We start from the raw sequence: 6000 nt of genomic DNA, 5'->3' as shown, positions 1-6000 counted from the left end.
GGAAGAGCATCTGCCTTCAGATGCATATCTGATCATCTTAGTCGTTCATCTGCTTAGAAGCAATTTACATTAGACGCCCTATCTTTCTCTTTCTATTAGACTGCACGTCTAACTCCACTAGTTAGACCCCACGTCTAACATTAGACGTTTTTCATAAAATCGGTCTAACTCCGCGTTGACTTTCAGTTGTGCCTGCAAATTAACAAAACTCTAATTATTAATTCTGCATCTGATGAGATTCGAACCCAGGTCACCTGTATGACAGACATACTTACCACTACACTACTTAAGATGTTGATATTTAAATATATATTTATATATTTGATATGACTAACAATTATTGAACTTAGTTTTATCCAAAAAGTATTTCATCAATCATTAAATCAAAATTGTTAAGTTATTTTTAAATCAATTAAAAATTTCAACCAAACAATCTCTCCCTTTTTGATTATTTAAACTAAATTATCAAAACTAGTTTAAACATGAAAAATTTCAACCCAACACAAACCCAACCCTAACCCAAAATATTAATTCGGGTTGGTTAATTTGGGTTGGGTTGAGTATGGGTTGGGTTAGGGTTACCCAAATTACCCAAATTATATAAATTTAATTTAATTCTCTATTATTAATCCAATATAAACTAATCATCTTCCAACTTTAAGTCGAACACATTTTTCACACGTTTAACACGTTTTTAATATTTTTAACACGTTTTCATACTTATAACATGTTTTTCATATGTTTAACACGTTTCATGTTTTTGGCACATTTTCACGTTTTTGGCACGTTTAACACGTTTTTGACATGTTTAACACGTTTTCACACTAAGAACATGTTTTTCACGTTTTTGTCACGTTTAACATGTTTTTGACATGTTTAATACGTTTAACATATTTTTGACAAGTTTAACATGTTTTTCACGTTTTGGCACATTTAACACGTTTTTGACATATTTAACACGTTAACATGTTTTTGATAAGTTTAACACGGTTTTCATATTTTTGGCATGTTAACACGGTATTCACGTTTTTGGCACGTTTAACATGTTTAACACGTTTTTGATATGTTTAACACGTTTAATATGTTTTTTACACATTTAACACGTTTTTCACACGTTTAACATGTTTTCACGTTTTTAGTATTATTAACACGTTTTTGACATATTTGACATGTTTTTCACATGTTAACATGTTTTCCCATTTTTGGCACGTTTAACACGTTTTTGACATGTTGAACACGTTTAACACGTTTTTGGCTCATTTAACATATTTTTAGTACATTTAACATGTTTTGGTACATTTAACACGTTTTTTATGTTTTTCACGTTTTTTGCATGTTTAATACGTTTTTAGCACGTTTAACACGTTTTTGACATTTTAACACGTTTAACACGTGTTTTCACATTAAATAAATTTTTGACATGTTTAACATGGTTTTTGCATGTTAACACGTTTTGACAAGTTTTAACACGTTTTTGGCACGTTTAACACGTTTTTGACATGTTTAGCGCGTTTTCACATTTTTGACACATTTAACACGTTTTCACATTTTTGGCGCGTTTAACACGTTTTTCACGTTTGACACATTAAATGTGTAAAAAATGTATTAAATGTGTCAAAAATGTGGAAAATATGTTAAATGTGCCAAAAACGTGTTAAACGTGTCAAAATGTGCTAAAACGTGGAAAACGTGTTAAACGTGTCAAAACGTGTTAAACGTGTCAAAACATGAAAAACATGTGAAAATATTTTTAAAATGTTAAAAACATGTTAATCCTGTCAAGAATGTGAAAAACGTGAATAACATGTTAAACGTGTCAAACGTGCTGAAAACGTGAAAACATGTCAAAATGTGTTAAACATGCCAAAATGGGAAAAACGTGAAAAACGTGTGAAAATGTGTTTAAAATGTTAAAAACGTGTTAAACATGTCAAAAATGTGAAAAACATGAAAACATATTAAACGTGTCAAAACGTGTTAAACGTGCTAAAAATGTGAAAAACATGTCAAAATATGTTAAATGTGTCATCATTGTGAAAAACGTGTCAAAATGTGTTAATCCTGTTAAACATACCAAAAACATGAAAAACGTGTTAAACGTGTCAAAAATATGTTAAACGTGTCAAAAACGTGTTAAACGTGTCAAAATATGTTAAACGTGTTAAACATGTCAAAAATGTGTTAAACGTGTGAAAAACGTATTAAACGTGTTAAAAACGTAAAAAAACGTGTTAAACGTATTAAATGTGCCAAAACGTGAAAAATGTGGAAAACGTGTTAAAATGTCAAAACGTGTTAAATGGATTAAAATGTGTTAAATGAGTCAAATACATGTTAAATGAAAAATAAAAAATAAATAATAATTTGGGTTACCTAACCCATATTAGTATGGGTTGGGTAAATTTAATTTGAGTTGAATATGGGTTGGGTTTACCCGTTTGGTCACCCCTAAAAAAATGTGTCCTTCAATTTGATCATCATTGTGTTTGGCTTGGGACCTGCATAAGCCAAGGAAATCATTATAGATTATGGTGAGTTAGGAACTTTTGTAGTACACTTAATTGATGAGATAATACTATAATTTCGGTTTATTGCGTCTAGCAGTGACATAGCAGGTTAGTCAAGTGTTTATCATGTTTTAGTGAAAAGTACAATTATATCACATATACGGTAGACCATTATGTCCTTTAAATAAGATTCAACATACACTACTAGTAATATCTAGGATATTGTAAGTGTTATTGTGTTGTTCAATTATTTTACACTTTTTTCTTTAAGGTGGTACATGAAGAAACAATGGTGTGCATTTGGACGACTATTTTGTACATCACGTTTCTAAAGGCGAATATATCGAAGTTCTGGTATGATTGTTAAACTTTTTACATACCAGAGTTTGTCTGGGTGAGGATGAAAATCGGGGAATAAATTGTTTTTTTTTTTAGAATTTCAAAATAACATATTTGTTTTTCACAAATGCTTTATGCTCTTTAATTTTAACTCCACACAAAAGTTGTCATAAATAGAGTTCCTTTTCGGTGAACTTCTGTCATAATTATCGTGTTGCTAATTATTTTCGTGTTTTCCTCATCTTCTTATTGTTGCTGCTCTTATTTTATAGTTGAATGTATATTTTTTTTCTTATGTGTTAATATTTTTATTCACTTTTATGGGACATTCTTATAGGTTTGTATTGTCCGTCACTTATTCTATTCATCTATAAGTTTAGTGGCTCTTAGGAGTACTCATTTATTAAATTGTTTAATCTTGGTTTAATTTTTTTTCCGGTTGAAGCTCTCTATCTAAGACTAAGTATATTGCGATTAATCAAATCAACTGATCCGTCGTCAATGCAAGTTATGTCTTCCTCCACATCTCGCAATGTTTATTTTGTTATTCTGGATTGAAGAGTCTAATATGTGCAATAAAAAAAGAACAGAGTTTGACAATAAATTATATGGATGCTCTAATTAGGGAAAATTTGATGAAATGACCCTCATAATAGGTCAAATTCGAAAAAATATCCACGTTTGATAAACCTTGCAAAAAGTGCCTTTTCGCCCTGTGAAATGTTGTTATTGCCCCCGATAACACATTTACCGTTGATGTGCGAACATTACCAATGCGAGAATCATGTAATTCTCGCACATCATCATACGAGCATTATAGATGCGAGAATCATATAATGCTCGCACATCATCATACGAGCATTACACGATTCTCGCACATCTGTAATGCTCGCAACTTAAGTGTATATAAATTCTAATTTTGACCCTCATTTTGAGAAACTTCGTTCGTCAGTCTCATTTCAACCCGCATCAGTTCTACTCATCATCGTTTGTCCGTCCCGTTTCAACCCGCATCAGTTCTACTCATCATCGTCAATCCGTCCCGTTTCAACCCGCATCAGGTCTACTCATCATCGTCTCGTTGTTTCATTATTCAGGTCAGTTTAGCGTTTGGGTTTGGGTTTAGGGTTGTGTAATGTTCTTATTATTTTTGTCGTTTATGTTTAATAACTCCAATGTGTGTTTATATTGATGGATAATCGTTAGCCTTTATGGTATATGTAGCTTTTAGGGTTTATCTGTTTATATTGATGAACAATCCTCACTCACGAGCATTGTAATGTTGTATATTCACGAACATTGTATATTCTGATGTTTCTTAGCTTATCCAATGTTGTATATTCACGAACATTGTATATTCTGATGTTTCTTAGTTTTTCCAATGTTGGGTTTATGTCTAATATTCTGGTTATTGCTAATCTACGATTAGTTGTATATTCACGAACATTGTATATTCCGATGTTTCTTAGCTTATCCAATGTTGTATATTCACGAACATTGTATATTCTGATGTTTCTTAGTTTTTCCAATGTTGGGTTTATGTCTAATATTCTGGTTGTTGCTAATCTACGATTATTGCTAACTTCGATATAGATCAGCAGCTGAAGACCCACGACTCTTCGTTCTCAAATGGGTACGTTTATTTTATGTGAAGCAACCACAGAACAATACAGTGATGCAAACACAGAGTGTTCATTTCAAATGCCTAATTTGTTTGCTTTTGTACAGGTAGGATCGTTCTATTGTCCTTAGTGGTTAGATTTTAATGTCGTAACCTTGTTTGTTTATTTGATAATTGAAATGAAACAATTCAGGTTGTGAAGATTATTCTGATCTTTGCACCGAATAAAGACTTAAGGAAGAATGCTTTTACTGAAATGAAAAAGGTAAAGATATATCAAGTGGTGTTCCAGGTTTTGGCAGATGTTCCAACTTCTCTAAGATTTGACATTTTCATGGTTTTGATTAGAAATAGCGAATCGTCTTCTATGGTATAATAATACCAATTTGATTCTCATCTAACTTACAGCTTCGATAATTTAATGTGAAATTCCAACTCATATATTTATGTTAATATCTTCTTCCAATAGATTGCCATACTTCTTGATTGCCTTAAAGAAGAGATGCATGAAAACCATTCATTTGTTTAGACTAAAACAACTGTATAAACACAAACTTCTTCAATCTTTCTGCAGCCATTTCCAGGTTATTTTACCCACCCCAGTTGGGTATATTTTATGTCGCTTTGTTTAGAATTTTCACAAGTGTAACTTGCCATAAAACAGGTTCTCTTATTTTACGATCAACCAAAATTACACTGTAACTTACCACACTTCAACTTACCAAAATTATAATAACCCTCTATCACTTCAACTTACGAAAATTATAATAACCCTATGTATGTGAATTTAGAAAGTGTTTTAATGGGATATATAGACAAGCCAAGAACAACCCAATAGGATTATCAAAACTCTTCTTCATATTGTAAAAATACACACCCATTTCCTAAAAGTTGAATTCAAAGTGACAGACAATATTATGACAATAAAGAATGAATGAAAAAATATATATCTAATAAGAAGAACATATAGTGGAGTTAAACATATAATTCTTGTAAGTGGATGTCATCTAAACAAATCTACATATTTAGCCAACCAAACAGGCTAAGAAAAAGAAATGAACAAAAGGCAATGCACACACAAAACCCTATATTCCCTCACCAAATTTATCTCTTTTTCAAATTACTTAAGTTGTTGCTTACTAATATCCCAGGTTGACTCTAATCGCATTAATAGTTGCTCAGGCGCAACCCCTTCCCAATCCTCAGGTGCATCAAATGTCGACGCAGCTTCCTGCAGATTCAACAAAAGCTCTCTTTTCACTTCATCTGAAATTTCAAACAAGCCCGGTCCATTTTCATCCACCAGATCTATTAACTATACAAAATGAACACAACAAAACCAATCTATAACTGATCAAAAAAGATAAACAAAAAAAATATTTGTTGAATCCAGTAAAGGAAAATACCAAATTAACAAGTTATGCTCCTGAAGAAACTGAGTAACAGCATTCAAAACATCGTTTGCAACCTCGTTGGAGAGTTCATCAATTACGGCACCCGTCTTGTCCATTAGCTTCACAAGCAGAATCAGAA

Source organism: Impatiens glandulifera, chromosome 7 (assembly GCF_907164915.1).
Source record: "Impatiens glandulifera chromosome 7, dImpGla2.1, whole genome shotgun sequence".
Taxonomy (NCBI): Eukaryota; Viridiplantae; Streptophyta; class Magnoliopsida; order Ericales; family Balsaminaceae; genus Impatiens; species Impatiens glandulifera.
The sequence above is the reverse complement of the archived record's forward strand: the minus strand, read 5'-3'. Positions refer to the sequence as shown.